The following is a 22,491-nucleotide window of genomic DNA, read 5'->3' on the forward strand; positions in this document are numbered from 1 at the left end:
TTTATCTGAAATACAAACTCATCTGATTGAATATGCTGATCAAACCCTTAAATACTCATCTATCTGTTGGGTTAATTTAAGCTCCTGAGTTGGCATACAAGGCTCTAATGGTCTGATCCCATATCTAGCCCTAGCTCTCAGTTTGATGCTCTGCCTTCCACCTGTACGTGCTCTGACTCACATCTGTACTTGCAGTTCCCGGCACACATTCGTAGGACACGTGCAGAATGCCTTTGCCATCTTCGCCTCGTTCCCCCATCAGATTCAACAGAGGTGCCACCTCCTTCAAGAAGCCTCTCCCATCTTCTTGTCTTCTCCTGCACTGGTCAAGTCAGGTTAACTTTATCTTTGGTCCAGAAAGACTTGTGTCTATTTCTATTACTACATTTAGATTGTTTTTATAAGCAGGGGCTATAATGTCTATGAAGATGAGATCAGTGGCTGTGTTTTATTTTGTATTTGTATTCTCTGTCCCTAGCATGGTGCTTGGTATATAGAGAGTGTTCATAAGAGTTTCTTTTAAACTAAAGCAAGAAACAAAAACAATGATATTTTTTAAACAGGTTATTCAAATTTATTGTTTCTTTTTAAGAGTTCTGTTGCCATTTATGCACCAGGAATCACATCTCATTCATGGACCAGGAATCATATCTGAAGTCTTCAGATTGTATTTTTTACAACACATATTCCTGATGTTTCTCCCTCTAAATCATGTCTTAAAATGTTCCCCTATTGATTAAATTCTTTGGGGGAAATATTATATATGTGGATAAGTTGCAATCAAATTGCTTTTCATAAAACAAAACTTTTTAAAGCCATTTTTAAAAGGAAAATTAATCTTTTTAATTTAATACTCATAATAATTCATATTAAATAGTGATATTTAATCATTTAACTTAGTCACAGCATGTTAAAAGGAGTTACACCTAATTTGGGCACAAATGTTTAATGGATTCTAGGAAAGTAGGAGTCCATATACTGAACATTTATTAAACATTTATTATGTATCATGCTTACTGCTTTACATAACAAACTTAATCCTCAGAAAGCCTCTATTAGTTGAGTGCCATTATTCTAATTACAAATGAGGAAATTGAGTCTCAAAGAGGTTAAATAATTCTGCTTCTTTTTAGGAGTTAGATTTGCCAAAATAATTGAGCTTCTTCATAAATATCTTCTACTTCTCTGAGGTCTTACCTTCTACATTGTAAGAATTTCCCTCTTTTTATTTTCATTAGAAACTTTATTATAGAGATGAAAAGTCTAGTTTATGCAGCCAAATATTGATAAATCAGATAGGAAATAACTTTTGTTATACTAGTTTCCTGTAAGTATGCTCTTGTGAAAGACAGGCAGATCCATGATGATTTTAGACTCTGAGGAGCAGTCATTGATCACTTGAATAATGCACTCAGTGGATCCTTCCTTCAACACATGAAGTCTTTCTTCACTATAAATATTCCGTATGTACCATACCTAACTCAAATATCCTCAAGCTTTATCCATCTGAAACATAGTTAAGACACAGAAAGCAATCAAAAGTGCTTTGAACCTATTTAGAGTTCATATTAAACAGAAGACAGTGCACTGGAGTTCATTCACCTTGCTGATCTGTAAACCTCCTTTCCTTACTCACAAAACATTTACTCCATAAATCTCCTTTCCTTACTCACAGAACATTTATACCTATGTAGCACTTGCTTTTGGCAAGTTTATTTGTGTTGTTTTAAAGTTCATTTCACATAAATAGCAGAAAATAACCAGAGAGAAAAGAGGCCACTCCTCTCAGATATACTGACAATCACAAGAAATGGCAGTTGAGGGCAAGAGAAGATATGAGGAAACTGCAGAAGCATGTAAAATGCCAATATCAATTAGCAAACCATTTAAAGTATGTCTAATATCAACCCATTAGGTTATCTTTCAAGTTGAAGAGGAAATGAATCCTCTACACTACTGGTGGCAATGCAGATTGGTACAGCCACTCTGGAAACCCATATGGAGGTTCCTCAAAAAATTAAAAATAGAGCTACCCTATAACCCTAAGCAATTGCACTAGTAGGTATTTATCCAAAGGATACAAGAATAGTGATCCAAAGGAGCACATGTACCCCAATGTTTATAGCAGCAATGTCCACGATAGCCAAACTATGAAAAAAGCCCAGATGTCCATCGACAGATGAATGGATAAAGAAGAAGTGGTATAATTATACAATGGAATACTACTCAGTCATCAAAAAATGAAATCTTACCATTTCAACAAATGGTACTAGGGGAATTATGCTAAGCAAAATAAGTCAGAGACAGACAATTATCATATGATTTCACTCATATGTGGAATTTAAGAAACAAAACAGAGGGTTATAGGAGAAGGGAGGGAAATATAAGAGACAAACCATAAGAGACTCTTAACTATAGCAAACAAACTGACGGTTGCTGGAGGGGAGGTTGGTGGGGAGATGGGGTAACTGGGAGATGGGCATTAAGGAGGGCACGTGATGTAATGAGCACTGGGTGTTGTGTGCAACTGACGAATCACTGAACTCTACCTCTGAAACTAATAATACACTGTATGTTAATTAATTGAATGTAAATAAAAGAATTTTTTTAAAAAAAGATTTTCTTTCAAGTCAAAATGTTCAAATAAGGATTTTATGAGAACAAGAACTTCGGATCAGTACTTATGGCTTCAGGTCAGGATTCTGTAAAGTGTTCCTCCACTGGTAATGACATATTGAAATTGCAATAAAGCTGTTTAAGACAAAGTATAAAGCAAATCTTAAAACAGTACTATAATATTACAGGTAAGGAGTTGCAGCAGATAACAAATATGTTTTAATTAAAGGAAGCAAATGGTCTCAAGACTGAAGCTTGCAGCAAACCTAGTCCTAGACATTAACTTCACAGGCAAGGTCTTCTTGAACATGGCTTATTTTCTTCCTTTCTCAAGTCTGCTTGAGGCTAAATAACTTTCCTTATCTGATGCTGTATGGAATAAGTGCGTTGTGTTCTTTTAAATAGCTGTTTGGTAGGGCACGTACATGTATCTTTGTGTGTGCGGTTAACTAATCTTTTTACGGCAAGAAACTGCTATTGCTGATGAATTGATTTCATTTAATCAAATTAACTCTGTTAGTTACATGAAAGATTAGGCACTATTATCTTATACTGGTATGCAGAGAGTTACGCAGGAGTACGGAATGTACGTTGAGGGCCAATTACATATGAAGAACCACCGATAATTATCAGAGCTGGTTAATATTTCTGAATTATTAAGTCTGACAGCATAACCCTACTTTCTATGTTGTTTAGTCTATTGATACCAGATGCTTAATGCATAGTAAAATGTGACAGGGTAATAGAAGTTAAGGCTGTTCTGTAAAATAAAGAAAATTACTGTGTGGAACATGAAATGAAGCAGGCAGAAACTGAAAGTTAGAATTCGTTTTAAACAAAAGGGTGGCTGTAAGTCTGAAATGTATTAAACTTCAAACATTATTGTACCTTATTTCTGTGTGCAGTGGTGTATGGATAGAGGTTGCCTTCCACCACAACAGCTGGTTAGGGATTAGCTGTTCTCCTATCATAGTTACTCTTTGACAAAGGCCATTTAAACAGGGACATAATAATACACCTTCCCTCAAATGCTGAAACTGCTGTGTATCCCTTCTAACAGCTCATATCCCAACGTCATTGGACTTTTCTCACCTGAGAGGGCATTGTTTTGGGTCCATTGGTCATTTGCCATGAAGCTGATGTTTAACACCAGTTCAGGGAGGGAGTAGATCAGCTTTTTTTCTTAAGTACTCAAAACCAGTTCCTATAAAGCAGCATCAGAGATGAATGAGAACCATGTACATGACTACATTTTTTTAAAATGCTAGTTATTAAATTCACTTGGTGGCACAAGGGAGAAAAATTCACAAAGGCCAATTAGACATGATATAGTATACATGATTATAAAAGCAGATTAATATTCCTGAATTGACTCTGAGAGTACAATCATGGTATTTTCTTCTTTCTTCTATTGATACCAGATGTTTAATACAAAGTAAAATGTGACTGTAACTTTATCTGCTGTATGTGTGGTTATAAAACACAAAAAGTACATGCTATCATTGTGAATATAAAGACACACATAACATGTAAGACAAAACAGATGTCTTCTTCAAGATTTACTCTCATTTGAAGTAGGTGAATCCCCCATAGAAAGTCTGGGTAAAAGGGAATTTTCTACGACAAACTGGATTGAATTTCACTTCTTGGATAATAAAATGTGTCACTTTTGTTAATTGGTATTATTAGTTGCAGAGATGACAGGATGTGATGTATCAGACTCTACCCACATAAATGGAAATTTCAGTTGGTACCAGCCCTGGTTTGTGAAATTTCTTGATAATAAGAGTTAAATAATGATATAAAGTATGCTAAGTATACTACATATGTTATTTAGCTTTTAAATGCTAAGTATACTACATATATTAACTTAATCTTCATAATAACCCTGTGAGGTAGGAACTATCATTGTCTTCATTTTAAAGATTAAGAATAGATATAAATAGGTTAAGCAATTTGCCCAATATCACACAGATAGTAAGTGGCAGAACTGAGACTTGAAGCCAGGGGATCTGGTTTTTGAAGCCACAGTCTTAAATATACATTAATACTATCACTATCCCCAAAACCCTCATTCTTCCTCTTTCCCTTACCTCCAGCCTAACACTGTTTAGAACACAAAGTCATGACTCTAGCTGATGGGGAGAAGTAGAAAGCTTCTATCTTCTTGCTAATAGAACATGGAGTGGGGAAAAAAAGATGAAACTATTATCACAGGCATACATCTTTGTATGCTCTAATTCCTTAACAGTGGTTTATGCTTTTTGGATAAGTGATCTCTTTCTAGTAAAACAGGATCTCTTATTTACCAGACCACTCAATTCTATCATCATTCATAAGCTAGAGGCCTACACAGTCATCAAATACCTACGCAATAATGGAAACAGAAAAATGTTGAGACCATAGATGTCTTTTACTAATGCCAGATCATAGCAGTTAGTCCTACACAAATGGCAACAGTGGTTGTATCAGCATTTGTTTGCCTTGAGATTAAAAACAAACAAACAAACAAACACAAAATTCCAAAGAATTCTAGATTATTTATATAGAAGACAGTCAAATTCCATGGGGTTTCTTTTGCCACTTACTGTTCTAGTTTTAATTTCTGAAAGATAATTTTAGATAGAGAAGATATTATCTTAGCAAGATATTTTAAAGAAAATAATTGTTTGGTATTTATAATGTGATAATAATTCTTGTTCAAATTTGTTTTTATGTAGTTTATATTCTTACAACTGTCATTATAATTTCTTTTAGGAGTAGGAAAGTCCTTGCAAACAAATGTCAAGAAAAGAAGGGAAGGTGCACTATATAACAAAAATTTATGCATTTGGTTCTTTGATAAAGTAAAAATTTTTCCTGATAATATTACTATTATCTTATAAATTTGGATATTTAAGTCTCTGGTAAAGCCAAAGAAGAGTATAATTGGAAATTTCCACAAATAAAAACAGTTTAAAAATGAATATCTTCTAGAAGCTGATGGTATGTTATAGAATTTGCACGTTTTCTTAAGGTTTCTTCAGTTAGAAAAAAATTAAATTATAATTTCTCCACTTTTTATAAACTTTATTATCTAGTGCATTCTATTACTAGTTGACAACTTTGAGAGAAGGTAAATTATTCAGATATTTAATCCATTTTTTCATCTGAGGATCTTCAATCATGTTGTGACCTGGTATATTACTTTCAAGTGCAGAGTTGTATAGGATGTGGTGTATTCTGATATATTGGAAATGAATATAATGTACTATCAATACTTAATGGATAAAGTTGTTCTCAAATAAGATAAACTAATGAAAGTTTGATTACTTAGAAAAATACCTCCCAAATCAAAGCCCCCAGAAAATCTTATTTACTCTATCTTTAACATGTATCCAGAATTTGACCACTTCTTACTTCAGCCTCCCAGGCAACCACCTGAGAGCCTTTGTGTATTCTTACCTAGTCTGCCAAGAATGCAAAGCCCTGACCACTCCTCACTTGAGACATGTTTTAGGGTTATAATTGCAGTGAGCAACCTGAAGGGATGGGTCAAAGTCACCCTCCAGGACAAAAAGCAGGTTTACTTATTTCCTACTACTATAAAAGAGATGGATTTCCTTAGTTCAGTGTTCCTCAGCTGCAACACATGCCCACCAATTATATAGCATTCATCTGGGCCCATCCATAATGCCTCCAAGGGACTTGGCAGGACAAGGCAAACCAACACAAACATGAAGCTCATGCTGCTTGTTATGCCATGAGTAATAAAGTCCTTTGTCTCTGACCCAAGAGTCTCATGTCTTCTGCCAGAATCTATGAAACAGTTGCAGCTTAAAAATTACTATATAAGTAGGGTAAAATCACATCCCAGACCCCTGACATTCATCAAATAACCCTTTCTTACCTGGATGATTGCAATAGTTTCCCCATTGGTCTCCCTACTTGTGTCCCTTTGCTGTCTGTTCTCAACACAATATTCAGAATAATTCTGTTAAACATAAGTCTAGCTATTCATTCCTCCATGTAAAACTCTTCAGTAGATTCTTATCTTACTCAGAATGAAAGTCAAAGTCTTTCTGTGAGCCAAAAGGCTCAATGTTAGCTCTCTTGACTTCATCTCTTATTTTCATCTGTGTTCCATCTTAACTATCCTCTTACCACCAGGCACACTCCACTGTCCCTCAGTTGTTCACTAGGTTAGCTCCCTCACTTCCTGTAGGTATTTACTCATTTTCTTAGGAAAGTTTTCCCTTCCCATCCTACATAAAACTTCCACAAATCTACTGCTGTCCCTATCTGTCTGCTGTCTCTCAGCATTTCACATTTTCTTTTCTTGTTTTATTTTTTACTTCTTAGCACTTATTACTCATTTATTTTATTTATTTTCAGCCTCCCTCACTCAGGTAAGATATAAGATCTGTGAAGGGAGGGAATATTTCACTTCTATATTTTCAATATTTAGAAACTCACAGTAACTGATACATAGTAGCACGACATATATGCTCTATGAATGAATGAAGAGGGCTTGAGAAAGTAATCAATGAATAACTGAATACAAAAGAATAGGAAGTATATTCAATACCCTAACCTATTGAAGCAAAAGATGGACCAAAGGATAGTAGATGATTCTTTCTAGAATTTAATGTTGCATAAGATATCATTCCAAAACTTATTGGCTTAAAACAACAATTTATTATTGTTTCTCACAGTTCTGTGGTTTGACCATCCTTAGCTGGACAGCTCTTGACTGGGGTCTCTCATGTGCTTGTGGTCAGATGGAACACAGGGCTAATTTTCTAACATGGGCTGAATATTTAAAGTGGCTCACTCATAGAACTGGCAGTTGGTGCTGGATCTTGGCTGGAAGTTCAGGTGAGAATGCAAGTAGAGCACCTATCCAAGGTTGCTGGGTTCTGAAAGAAGCATCCCAAAGCCAGTATTCCAAGACTCAGGAAGAAGAAACTGCCAAGCCTATGAAGGGCTACCCACAGAACTTACTCAGCATCAATTCTACTACAGCCTCTTGGCTGGAGCAGCCACAGGACTCACCCAGAGTGACTGAGTCTTTATCACCTGGATAAAGACATAGACTCCTACCTTTTCATGGATAATAGCAAGAGAAATGGAGATATTGTTGAAGCTATCTTTGAAAAATGCAGTCTTCCCAATGATATTCAAAGAAGAATGAACTATGAGATTAAGAAATTATAAATTTAGCAATCTTTACATAGCCTGAGTAAGGAAACAGACCCTGATTTTAGTAGGAAAAAGTGACCCATTAATTAGAAAGTTGGACTTACTTTGTCATAGGAAACATTCATGAGACTTTTTTTTTCCCAGTCTAAGGGATATTACTTCTTAAGACCATCCATTTCCTAATGTTTTTTCTTCTTCCCTTGCCAAATCACACATCTGACTCACTATTGATACCCTCTAATAAAGAGTTAAAATATTTCTTGCTTGAGAAGGAAAATTAACACATTGGCATTTTGAGCCATCCCTTGTCATTTTATTCAATGTGAATCAAATTCCAGAAAATCTGATCTGTTCTGACCCATATAAAATAAAATTTCTCCACCCACAAAACCAGAATCCCTTGAACTCACTAACAAACTATCACCTTGTCAGGTGTGGTATCAGGAACCAACTAATCATCTGTGTCATATTTATCTTACCTCAACCTAAGGTTCTTGGAGATTCAACATTAAGTATCATTTTTCTTTCAGAGGACAATTCTATGGAAAATTGTCCATTTAAACCACAAAAAAATTCTACTACTCTCAGGTCTATTCAATATAAGATGTAGTCATTTTGTCTAATATTACACAGATCTGGAAATAGGATTTGATTTATTTTTATTATTTTTTTAAGATTTTATTTATTCATTTGACAGAGAGAAATCACAAGTAGATGGAGAGGCAGGCAGAGAGAGAGAGAGAGGGAAGCAGGCTCCCTGCTGAGCAGAGAGCCCGATGCGGGACTCGATCCCAGGACCCTGAGATCATGACCTGAGCCGAAGGCTGCGGCTTAACCCACTGAGCCACCCAGGTGCCCCTAGGATTTGATTTACTAAAAATTTACATTCATTGAGTTCTTACTACATGCTAGGCATTTTGTTAAATACTTCATATGCATTATCTCACAAATGCATGAGTTCTATTATTTTCAATCTTTTGCAGATAAAAAAAGCTACAGCAAAGCTGAAGAACTTGTTATAAGCTACTTGGCTAGTGGTAGGTACTAAATGGCCATATTTCTTTAATTATTTCTCCACAGACTACCTCACTTTATATTTTTTTCTTCTTTGTAAATTTTATGTAACTTAAGAAAATAAAAATTAACTACAAATCTGTTTATGTCTACAGTGCTAATGTCAACATTTAGTGTGATTTCTATTTTACATATGTATTAAATGTAACAATATTATTTATATATTTTTATATACAGGTACATATCTATAATTGTAATATACTTTAAAAACTTAAAAGGAGTCTCTAAAAACCTCAAATTAAATTTAGCTAATTAGAAATTCACCTTTATTTGATGTTGTTTACAAAAAAAAATGGAAAGAAAAATAAATTCTATTATCCCTGCATCAGAGGTTGTAACCTATGGTCTTGGGAAGGTTAGCCTGCCTGATTTAATGATTTATATTCTGCTAATTTGAGAAGAAAAAACAGCCATTTATAGAAGTTCAATTTAGCAGAACATCTGATTAAACTAGTTACTTATTAGTAGTAAAAATATAAAATCATTTGGAATTAGTGTTATCAATGCTTTTATAAATCGTGTTAAGATAAGATCTGAAAAGCTGATCTGCCTGATATTTGGAAGCTCTTAGAATTCTTTGCCTGGTCAAGATGCTCTGATATTAGGTTAGTGAGAGATAGTTTCCCTTGACATAATATCCAATCAGAAAAAAATTCGTTATTCATAATACTATCTGGAGTTATGTCTTTCTTTTAAAAAAATAAAAGTTTTAGTAAGTTACACAGTGTCAATGTGCAGTGACACAACTTTCATTAAAACAAAGTAGAAAAGTATAAGAAATCCTACTAATACACTGAAGAGCTACACAGTTATCCCCTACTGCCAATTCTTTGTTGGACATCTTACTTAAACTTACAGGAACACTCTAGTTGCCCATTTTACCTCTCAATTTTGAATGAGACTCATTATTTCTGATGCATTTCCATAGATAAAACTGCTTGAAACAGAACTGTTTTAGTAGGATTTCTGCCTCCATATGGCTGAGATTCAAAATGAATACAACTACACATCTGTCAGATGCAACTCATTTTTTAATGAGGCTTCAGAATGTTGCTACATTTCTGTTTGCTGGTTTTGCAGTGTGGCATTACTTCTCTTATGAGCTCAGTAAACTGACCATTTTTCTTATCCTTTCCTATTTTCATTCATTTATTTACCTTAATCTGTCAAAAACCTAATGCATCATTCATGCCTTAAGGCATGTGACATGTATAAATACACAGCACCATTTACCACCTCGCCCCTTTTCATTCCTCCAAAGTAACCATTGCTTATAAAAACTGAACACTTCAGTTATTGGATGAAAAAATTACTTGATGATGCTCAGAAGACAAGTATAAAAATAAGAATCCTTAGAGAGATCTCATTATATTTCATTTTATCTATAAATGTACAAAGTGTGTATAAACAGCAAGTGATTTGATGAGCAGTTCAAATATACAGTATATAAAGGCATATAAAAACAGCACATTTGGTCAAATTTACATAGAATGACTGTAATTCAAAAAGTCATGTTGGAAAGGACTTAAATTTCTTTGTTCAACAACGTCTTCCTTTACTGATCAACTAGTATTTTGTGGAAATCTGAAAAAACTCAAGGAAGAAATACATGAAAATCAATGGTTCTTGCATAAATCACATAAATTCCTTGTATGATTATCAACAACATGATATAAGAAATAGTCTTAATATCTTCCTCTCCTAAACCTTAGTTGGCTGGGATTTACATACTAACTGAAGAAGATCAGTCAGCCTTCTGAACAATTTGCTTATTTTATTCCCCCAATGACCACCACTGAAGAGTGTGTGAAGATGACTTTCATCACTTTCATGATTGCTTGTCATGCTCTAGAAGACTGAAATAATGATTGATTCCAGAATTCATAACAGATGTGCACTGTGATGTTTATTTAAATTCAGGTAACTGTCTATCTTCCAGAGAATTTATTGTGATGATTTTACTTTACCATTTTAGATTTGGGGTAAACCTTCTCCCCCATTACATTGACCATGCTCCTTGCTTCTTAATTCTTACCATACTTAACTTATAAATTGACTTCTCCACAAATAGCAAGTAAGAAGAGCAGGCACCAGAGTTATCCTAATAATTGTTCTTAGTAAATATTCTTGCATTTTGGTCCTTCATATACATACCAGCAAAACTTGGGGCAGAGCAGGAGGATTTTTTTACGCCTAGCGACTCCCTTTAAGGAGCACCTGGTGCCCAGTCGTGTAGAGTGTTGTCAGTGACAGGCTCCAGGTCTCAGCTCCTTTTTAAGGTATATCTTAGCTTCAGAGAGGGCCTCATCTGAGAGCACACACATCTGAAGTTGTTCACACTTACTGACTATGTGAAGTAGGGATATAATGACCTGGATGATTTGCCCCAACAAGGGACACTCTGATGGTTGATCTGTAATCCAGAGTTCCCGGTAATGATCAAGTCTCTCTTGGTCTTACACTGCTGTTGGACTTCTGCCCAAATCTGTTCCCTTTCACTTTCTTCCATAAATGTTGATCTCCAATAAATATTTTACACCCCAATTGTATCTTAGCATTTGCTTCTAGAGAGCTTAACCTGTAACAGTAATTTTAGCTCTTCTGTCATTGTAACAGAACATTAAAGGAACCTGTCCTGTGACCCTAAAGTTGAAGACTGGGAATAAAATCCGAAGATAAAGATAACAATAATCTAGTATCAAAGAACTGGGATCCTAGGCTGTCCTCTTCCCAGTCTTGCTTGAAGAGGCTAAACTGGCCTTGTTATACCTAGCCATCTCCTGTCCTAGGAGCTGGGCAGAAGGGAGACCTTGTCTATCTCCCCAGAAAACACACACATGCATGAGCCACACCCTCCCACCCACCCACACACACACATGAGCCCCACAGAATGATCAGCATTTAGACATTTTCCTTACAGAGGGTATTGATGGCTCCCTATGCCATCTGATTGAATTTAAGAGTGCAGTACCAGAGTCTAATACATGTGTGCTTTCCACTGGTCCTGTCCTCTCCCTGCCTCAATACCAGGGAGAAGTAAGGAACTTGTGAGGAGAGGAAGGAGAAAAGAGGTATCTTAGGAGCATGCGTTGCCTGTCCCCATTGATCTCCCTCAGTGGAAGCCTGGTGGGCCCTGGGGAGAAGGAAGGAGGAGAGCATAAAATTGAATGTAAGACCTAAGGTTTAAATTGGATTAAACTGGTTAGGTAATTTTATGCCTTAAAATGACATACAAACTTTGTAGTTTGACACACAAACTACAAAGTTTGTGGCAGATGTCATTAAAAGACCTCAAATAGTTTCACAACAGCATTGCTGAAAGCAGTGATTGGAGAAAAAAGAAACCATTTACTGTTTGCACCTCATTGAGTTGCCACTCTTCAATAAGCTGGTGTATTTGCTTTCAGATGGTTATTACAGGTGTTTGCATGTGTTTGCATGCCAGATGGAGAGTTTTCTTTAGACTCATCTACTTTCAAAGGGTTGGATAGCCTGTCTTATTCTTATAACCTCCTTATTATATGAAGATAGTCAATGGTGAGAAATGAGAAGAAAAAAAATACTTTGGGACAAAATTACCATATACCATAGGCACTGGATCATTAAAATGATTTCACGCAACTAATAAGTATGAGAAAGTGGCCATCACAAGTAGGCTAAAATCAAGTTTAATTGTTCTTCAATGTATGGACTAACTGTTGCCTATGGATTCTGTCTCCCAGTAGCCTCAAACATCAGAACTTTGTTAAACTTCATTACCCTTCCACACAACTTTCCTCATTGGCCACACCTGCGACCTGAACATTACTCAGACTGCTTAAGTTCTGAGAGCTCAAATTTTTAAAATGTCCTCTCTGTTTACTCTTTCTTTGCCCACCACCTTCCAAACCCTCATTGCTTTTGTGCTTGTTCTTTTTCACAAGAAAAAGAATCTCCCAGCATGTTTTCTTCTGGCTCAAATGTCTTCCTGTCCAGCCTGAACCTGGTAGCCATTTCGGTAACTGCCCAGGTTTGTGCTTGGATGCAATGACAGAATGGAGACTAAAATGCAGTTATCCTGATTAACAAATGTAATGCCCCAGAGGAAATCCGGGTTGTGGTTAAGGTCTGGCTCTTCAAGTATGAGTCTCCCTAAAGAAATTCAGGTATTGTGTCAGGAGGAAAAGAAGGCCCAAGGTGAAAAAGACACACTTTCACAGAGCATCAGTTCTACTCATTGGGGAAGGTGGGGGTGGACAATCATATGAGCTAAGACATTTAAAACATTGTTTCCATATAAAGTATTGAAATTTTTCTTAATTTTGAAGTTAAAGCATGAAAAGAGCTATCATTATTTCAGTGGAGGTTCAGGGACAGCAGCAGACCACATGCATAGTAAACTTTCTTCTTTGTTAGATAAAGGTGCTTTGGTGGGAAGGGTTATAAAGCCCATATCGGGGGAAGATAAGGACAGATAATGTGTAGAAGAGAGAAGAGGAAAAGGAATTTGTGCATAAGAACATGGAGGATGCCATAGGGCAGTGTGGGAAGCATTCACCAAGGAATCTGGGTCTGACGAATCTGAATCTAAGGTAAACAGAACCTGTGATCAAGAGAAAAGAGGAAAAGCTACAGAGTGATTGAATGATACAAGCCTTTATCAGTTTCCTAATGCTGCTCTAACAAAAGAACACACGTTCAATGGCTTAAAACAATACAAGTGTGGTATCCTACCATTATCTTGCAAAGCTAAAACCTGGTTCTCAGCAGCACAGAGTTACATATGGAGACTCTCTGAGAGAATGCATTCTTTGCCTTCTCCAGCTTCTAGAGGCTGCCCGCATTCCTTGGCTTGTGATCCTCTTCCATCTTCAAAGCTGGTAATGACATTACTCTGACCTATGCTTCTGTTGTTGTATCTCTTCTCTGACTCTCCTGTGTCCCTCTTTCCCTTATATGAACCTTTGTGGTTATATTGGGCCTATCTGAAGAATCCAGGATAACCTCCCATTCTCAAGATTCTTAATTTAATTACATCTGCAATGTCCCTTTTACTATGTAAGGGACGTATTCACAGGTTGCAGGGATTAGGATGTGGACATCTTTGGGGAGCCATTTTTCCATCTACCACATACATGGAGTTGGAAGTTAGTCTGCAAATACAGGAGTGGTTCCCCTTCAACTTAATTTATATTTTAAATAATCTATCATTGAACAGATGTTCATAGAGGAATTTAGAATGTACCATCTCATGCAACCTCACAATAATCCAGTAAGATAAATATCATTAGTTCCACTGTGCATGTGGGAAAATAGTCTCTGTAAGGCTCCTGACTAGCCCAAGATGAAACATCTGGGAGGTATCAGAGGTTTTAAATAATTAAATAAGTTTTTTTCCTGCTTTCCCACAAGTAGTCGATCCTGTAATTTTTTACAGCGTTTCAAATTAGGGAAACACTTTCAGAGATTTAGAATTAAAGTATATGGAAATGTGCACAAGGCAAGAAAAAAAAATAACTAAATTTGAGGGTAATGATTCTAGAGGAACTCCTTTTTCACTATACAAAAATCCCAACAAAACACATACAAACGCACAAAAAACAATGTGTATTTCCTCATGTTCCAAACCTTTTAGTTCAAATATGTAGATGTGATATAACACAGAATATTAAGAAAGATTTATACATACTTAATTTGATGTGACTATGCAAAGTTTTTCATAGAAGTTACAAAATCCTAATCACTTTATTTCCATAGTAGTTAAAACAGAAAGGGAAGGTTAGGAGAGAAGGCATTGTCATAGAGAATACTTAAAAATACATACCCCCCAAATACATTTTTATAAATTAAGGAGTAACAGGATGTCAATTCTATTGCCTTTATTTTGATGATAAGAAAGTTAGAGAAAGGAACTTTATCTCTAAAAGAACTACAGAAACTGGAGAAGGCCATACTTGGAGATGTCATTTTGAGATCATACATGAGGAGAAAGGTTAGGGAATAGATAGTAAGTGGTTAACTTAGGAGGTAACATGAGGACGTTGGAAGCATCAGTCCAAATAACTGACTAAAGAGGGGGAAGATTCTGGTCCATTTATAAAGTGACAGTTGGCATATGAGTTAACTTTCCCTCCCCTTCATCATTGGTACAAAATTATTAAGGAAGACTGTGATAGTTTGTATAAACATTCAACAAATAATAATTTCTCTCACTTCCCATTGTGTGTGGGGTACACGTCCCTGTGTCATTATTACTGAGCTTGACAAATGGAATGTCAATGAAATACAGGCGGAGATCCTGAATGCCTTGTAGAATTTGGTAACCCAGTGATCCTCTATGAAAAGAATGTGCCTAAGATAGTTTCTGCCATCTCAGCTTGAAATTTAGAATGAGAAACATGAGCAGTTCTCATGCCCTAGGAGCTGCTGGTTCAGAGGATGAGAGACACATGCCTCTGACAGGAATCCAAAGAGCAGCCTGGGATCTGAAATCTGGAGTCCAGCCCAGCGCAGCCAACTTACACCCAACCTGAAGATCTATTAACATGAGAAAAGTTTTAAGTCACTGAATTTTGGGGTGGAGTTTTTATGTAGTATTACTGTAACAAAGCTGCTAAAACAGAATACACATTCCTGTGAAACACTGGAATCTATTAGGAAAGAAACATTATTTTCATTGTTATCCTACAGAATTGTATATGTGTGTTTTATTTATTAAAGAATAGTGCACTATCATTATATATGTGTTGAAGCAAATTTGATGTATTGTTATTTTTAAGAAGTCTATTGAGTTGGTACATTTTTAAGGACTTTTTAAAAAAGATTTTATTTGTTTATTTATTTGACAAAGATCACAAGTAGGCAGAGAAGCAGGCAGAGAGAGAGGAGGAAACAGGCTCCTGCTGAGCAGAGAGCCCAATGTGGGGCTCAAATGCAGAACCCTGGGATCATGACCTGAGCTGAAGGCAGAGGCTTTAACCCACCCAGGCGCCCCAAGGACTTATTTTTAACAAGAAAAATATGAAAGAAAGTAAATGTGCTTTAAAATGTAAAAAACAAAATACAAACAACAAAAATACCATAGACAATGTATGGAGAGATTTTCACTTGCAGAAAGATGGAGTAGACATAACTTTTCCTCTTCTTACTGCTATGTATAAGGAGGGTAACAGAAAGTAGAACTGTCTAGGGACTCAAAGAATGAGATAATGGTGAATTTCCTTAGTTTTCTTTTTGACAGCAATGTAGAATTGTCAACAGGCACTGACCAAAAAAGCACCCCCAAAATCTGCTCTTTCTTGCCAAAGAACCAAGAAAGGGGCAGCCTAACAAGACAGAAAAATTTAACACAATAACTATTCTATTACAGGCAACCAACAGAGAAAAAATGATGGCTCTGCCCCACAATGTCATCAAAGGCTGAGTTAAAAGCCAGGATTTATACCCTTGCTAGGCTCCAGTGACATGTTTCAGTGTTGTTACCAGGGTAGTGTTGGAAAAAGTTTAGTAAGTAGCTAGAATTTTCCCCTCCTTAGGGAATGGAGAATCAAGAGATACCAATGAGTATCCTAGAATTCTGTTTCCTGTCCCCATTAGGATAGTGTCAGTAGAAATCTTGAGGGAAGCAGTAACAAAACACTCTTACTCCTTCTAGTTGGGAAGGTTTTAGTACAAGAACCAGAACTTCCACCCCAGACTCCCAGACCAATAGTACTAGAAGACATTACACCTCAAATGTCAAAGGAGGCCAGGTGTGGACTTCTACTCTCAAGTGGCAATAATAAAACAGCACCTCCTTCTTTCTCTACTAGAGCAGTGAGAAAGGAAACAAGCTATAACAGAAAGTTTAAATGAGATCCAGAGTCTCACAACATAATACCCCACATGACCAAGTATCAACTGGAAATAAATCGTCGTAATAAGATCCAAGATAATCTCAAACTAAATAAAAAATTGTCAATAAATGCTAACATCAAGATGACAGAGATGTTATAATTACCAGCCACCGTGAAAAAATATGAATGAGCACTTAAAAACGCACTTGAAGTAAATGAAAAAAAACAGAATCTCAGCAAAGAAATCAAAGATATAAAGAAGAAACAAATGAAGGTTTTAGAACTAAAAGACACAATGGCAAAATTTAACAAATACAGTAGAGGGGTTCAACAGCAAATTAGAGGGAAAAGAGGAGAAATCTAGAGAACTAGAAGCTAAAATAATAGAATTTATCCAATCTGAGCAACAGAAGGGGGAAAAGATCAAAGAAAAATAGACTGACTAGATCTGTGAACCTCTAACAAAAGATCTAACATTAATAGTCACCGAAGTCCCAGAAGGAGAGAGGAGAGAGTGTAGAACCAAAAAAGTACTTGAAGAAATAATGCCTGAAAACTTCCCAAATTTGACAAGAGACATAAACCTGTAGATTCAAGAAGCAGAATGACACTCAGAGTGAACCTAAAGAAATTCACACCAGGAAAATATCACATCATTGTGATATGCCTGGAAAATCGAAAAAACAAATCTAAAAAATCCTAAGAGTAGCAAGAGAAAAATGACACTTCTATGGGAAAACAATTTGACTGATAGCAGATTTCTCATTAGAAAATATGGAGAACAAAAGGAAGTGGCAAACATTTTTCAAATGTTAAAAGGAAAGAAGTTTTAGAGTTGGCATGATAGCAAGAGTTTTCTTGGTATCTTCTGTCCAAAGAACACTGATATCAGCAATCATCCACAGACAAAAGTGATTTTGTAGACACCTAGGAGTCCAGCAGAGAAATGCCAGCACATTGAAGCAACAATATCTGAGAGCAGATGCACTGAAGAAGATGACAGGAAGAGTTTTATTTACCACCTGCCTCCTCCAGGGCAGCAAAACTCAGGGCCAAGAGAGACATTCTTAGCCCCTGATTTCTTCCACAGGGGACTTGTCAGTGTGTGTGGGTGAGTGCCCAGCTGTCTCAACTATGCAGGACGCTGCCAAAGAGACCCATTTCTTTCTCACCTCATCCAGAATACTGAATGGTGCTACATGATGAAGGAGTCAGGAGGGGCTGGGAGAATGCTGCCTGGGCCCTTGGAGGGCATCAAATGGATGTGGATTCTATTAATGACTTCACAGATGCCAGTGGGAAGCACAGTCACAGCCAATGGGGGTCCCTTGCCTGCAAATCACCACAACTAGTCTGTAGGCATCACAGTAGTCTATGTGTCTTAGCCACTCACCCCCGACTCACCCCCACATACACCATAGCTGTCTCCTTGTGTGTGCCCTTGAGGGCACCCAGCATGATGAGCACTTGCTGATGATTAGTGAGCTCATGCAGAAACCTGGTCTGTCTCTGCAGATTGGGAAAAAGCACACAAACTTGAGCAGTCAGCACTATCCTAGAGGAAGCAAATGGGAGGCAGTCAGCACCTGTCCTGGCTTTGCAGGATCAAGAGAAGCCATACTATCTTAACATTCCCTCCCAAGGGGACACAAGAAATGTGAAACAGCCATATCCACAGAAGAAGTTTAAGAAGGTTAAAGAGAATCACACAGTATGCAACCTTTTGGAATTGGCTTTTTATACTCAGTCTAACTCTTCAAATGTTCAATCAGATTGTGTGTATCAAGAGTTCATTCATTTTTATTGTTGAATAGTTTTTCATGGTATGGATGCACCAATTTTCTTATGCATCCAGCCACTGAAAGGCATCTGAATTGCTTCCAGTTTGGGAGTCTGTTCAGCTTTTCGGTGAACTTACATTTTAATTTCTCTGTGAAGAATGCTCAGCAGTACAATTGCTGAGTCATAAGGTAGTTACAATTTTAGGTTTTTGTTTTGTTTTGTTTTTTAAGAACGTGCCAAACTGTTTTCTAGGTTGGCTGTACCACTTACATTCCCACAAGAAATATATGAGTGTCCCATTTATTCCATATCCTTGTTAGCATTTGGCTTTGCCCTTACTTTTTATTTTATCCATTTGGATAAATGTGCGATGATATCTTGTCTTGGTTTTAATGTATGTTTCCCTGAGAGCTAATGAAGCTGGACATCTTTTCATGTGCTTATTTGCTATCTACATGTCTATTTCAGTAAAATGTCTCTTCATGTCTTATTATGGACTGAATGTTTCTGTCCTCCCCAAAATTCATATACTGAAACTCTACTCACCCTCCCAATGTGTTAGGAGGTGGGGCCTTTGGGAGGTAATTAGGATTAGAACAAGTTATGAAGTTGGAACCCTCTCTCATGAGATTAGCCATGAGAGGGCTAGATTTTCTTGTTTTCAGTTTAATGGTGTTCAGAGTTTAAAAGGGTTGTGGGTGGTAGAGAAGTGGGTGAGGCTATAAAAGGGTAACAGAGATCCTTATCACAATGGAATTGTTCTATATCTTGACTATATCAATGTCAATGTCTTGGATATAATATTGTACTATAGTTTGCAATATGTTACCATTGAGAGAAACAAGGTAAAGGGTACAGATCTCTTTATAGTATTTCATATAACTCCATGTGAACTGATAATTATCACAAAATCAAAAGATTAAGTTTTGAAAACCTTTGAATTTATTTAATTGTTCATATTTGAAACACATATTTCAGAGCCTCAAAATAGCTTCTGTTTATTTCCACTGCTGCCCACAGTGAATAAATGATCATTTAATAAATATTTATACCAACTATGTGCTAAGCATTATCTTAAGCAAAATCAGAGCTCTTGCTTGTAACTTATATATTTTTGCACACACTCACAAAAAAAAAGCCCTTTTAGTTAATACTTATGTTCACTTAAAATGTATATATAATTGTCTTTAATAATAATCTCTTACTTCCTCAAATACACTAGTGTTAATTTACTTATGTAATTAAATTAGATATTTTTAAAATTTTCAAATAATATGTTTGTGTTGATGTTTCAAAAGCTGAGGACACAGTCAGTGACCTTGAAAACACTTGAATTGTAAGACTTTAGCTTACTAAGGAAACTAAAAAGTCATCACAAATAGCATTAGCATGCCCAGCCTTTTAGCTGCCACACTAGTTGCCAGATATTATAGTTGGCATGATAGGATTCTAAGGCATGACTTGCTCAGGGCCATTAGGTACAATACTGGTAAGGAATTTCATGCAAAAGACCCAGGAAGATGAATGAAAATGGAGAAAAATGAGTGCTAAAATCACTGAAAATATATACTCCACTTACTTCAAATTTGAGATATCAATTTTATAGAGCATGAGCATGTTAACATAAAAACATTTTAATTTTTTTTATAAGTAATAGGGTTAAAACCCTTTTTTAAAAATTTAAACAATTAAGTCTTGGGGAAAGATACAGTGAATTGTTCTTGTGAAATATGTGTGACAAAAAACCAGCATGGCAATGAGTAAAATTCCTACAACAAAAAAATTAGAGAAAAAAATCAGCAAAAATTATATATTAGTCATTCACTCAGAAGTAATACATGAATTCAGAAAACAGAGGAAAATTCCTACAATTAATACCTCCCAAAGTGAACAATAATTCTATGAAGAAATCGAATATGAGATGATAAAAGAGTATAATTTGATGCAAAAAAACCATAAAGAACTAAGTATCAACATATCTCCATTCAAAACTAAAATAGTATCAAAAAAACTAAAATAGTAACAAAAAAGAAGAAGAAAATAGATTGCTAAAAATTTAATTAATGCTATACAGCAAAAGGGTTGAGAACATTTTTACTGAAACCAAGTGCTACTGATTTTTGGGGGTGAGTGGAGAACAAGAAATTGAAGTATATGGAAATGGAGAACACTGATGGACCAAGGGGCAGCTGACACCTAGAGGAGAGACACCAACAAATAAAGGCATATTCTATTCCAATAAAAGTTATAAGTGGGACAATAGGAATAAAAAGTACATCTTTGAAACCTCTAATTTTAATAAAAAAGAATGTTTAACCTTAATATAATAGGAAAAATCATCACCATTTACCATTTACCATCTGGATCCAACTGGCTCTTTTTATACATAATTTATAAAAGAATGGCTTGTGAAAAATAACTGTATTTGAAATTTTAATAATTTAAACATAGAAGTTTTCCATTCTATCTTAGTTTTAAAGGGATATGAACATGTACATACATATATTTACATATACACCCATTCATATGTATATATATGGCTATACTTACATATATATACATACATATAGATATATATACCACTACATCAGTAAGCACAGATAAATTAAGTCATTAGGAAGTAAAAACAACAACAACAACAACAACAAAAGCTATCAATTAGTTTTAAAAAACTGTAAGGTGAAAGTTATCTGGAGTCCTTTTCCAATCATGAAACAACTGATCAATCAATTAGGCAACAGATATAAGGGGCTTTTGGATGAATTGCATCTGTGGACCCCCTGTGTCCAGCAACAAGCAAACAGGAAAAAAAGAAAATGGGAATGGAGTCAAGCAGAAAGAGGGCAGCATCTGGTGCAGAGATCCTATGTTTCTACTTCCTAGAGCCAAGAGAAATAAAAGGGTCTCACTAGAACACTAGAGGGAAACTGTGACTACCCTAAGCAGTCCCAAAGAGGTGAGGAGCAAAATCATAGAAGCGAGGAGCCAGGCCAGGGAAACCAGAAGTCAAAACAGTAGGGAGTCGGGGAGGAGTCAAGATGGCGGAGAAGTAGCAGGCTGAGACTACTTCAGCTAGCAGGAGATCAGCTAGATAGCTTATCTAAAGATTGCAAACACCTGCAAATCCATCAGCAGATCGAAAAGAAGAAGAACAGCAATTCTAGAAACAGAAAAACAACCACTTTCTGAAAGGTAGGACTAGCAAAGTGAATTCAAAGCGACGGGAAGATAGACCCGGGGGCGGGGAGGGGGGCTCCCGGCAAACGGTGGAGCAACGGAGCACAAAATCAGGACTTTTAAAAGTCTGTTCCGCTGAGGAACATCGCTCCAGAGGCTAAACCAGGGCGAAGCCCATGCCGGGTCAGCGTGGCCTCTGGTCCCGCAAGGTCACAGAAGGATCAGGGGTGTCTTAGTGTCGCACAGCTTGCGGGTATTGGAACAGGACAGCCGGCTACAGAGACAGAGCCGACAGTAAGCTCACAGCTTGGTGTTACCCTGAACCGGTCGCAGACTCTTTGAGCTCAGAGCTCAGCCGGCGGTCAGGCAAAGGGGAGTTACTGGGCACTGTTCTCTGAGGGCGCACTGAGAAGTGGGGCCCTGGGCTCTCGGCTCCTCCGCGCTGGAGAGCAGGAGGTCACCATTTGTATTCCCGTCCTCCAGAACTCTACGGAAAGCGCTCAGGGAACAAAAGCACCTGAAAGCAAACCCGAGCAGATTACTCAGCCCTGCCCCTGGTAAGGGCGGTGCAATACCTCCTGGGGCAAAGACACTTGAGAATCACTACACCAGGCCCCTCCCCCAGAAGATCAACAAGAAATCCAGCCAAGACCAAGTTCACCTACCAAGGAGTGTGGTTTCAATACCAAGGAGAGCAGCAGAATTCCAGAGGAGGAGAAAGCAAAGCACAGAAATCATGGCTTTCTCCATGTGATTTTTTAGACTAGCAGTTAATTTAATTTTTTTTCATTTTTTTCTCTTCTTCTACTAATTTTTTTAACTTTTACCCTTTTCTTTTTTAACGTTT

The 22,491-nt window shown here is 36.7% G+C and overlaps 1 long non-coding RNA gene across 2 annotated transcripts in view; it reads right to left on the minus strand.

Moving 5' to 3' along the window:
- LOC309858864 overlaps positions 1–22,491 on the minus strand; it is a 169,944-nt gene that overhangs the window by 109,308 nt on the left and 38,145 nt on the right. Inside the window, exons 3-5 of one of the 2 annotated variants that reach the window (XR_014308394.1) lie at positions 3,709–3,820; positions 1,198–1,506; positions 206–346 (exon numbers count right to left, since the gene is read on the minus strand). This is a non-coding gene — a long non-coding RNA (uncharacterized lncRNA). Of the gene's footprint in view, positions 1–205; positions 347–1,197; positions 1,507–3,708; positions 3,821–22,491 lie in introns of those variants that run through there. The other variant, XR_014308393.1, reaches the window with a different exon arrangement.

The sequence above is a fragment of the Mustela nivalis genome, assembly GCF_964662115.1.
Source record: "Mustela nivalis genome assembly, chromosome: 2".
NCBI lineage: Eukaryota > Metazoa > Chordata > Mammalia > Carnivora > Mustelidae > Mustela > Mustela nivalis.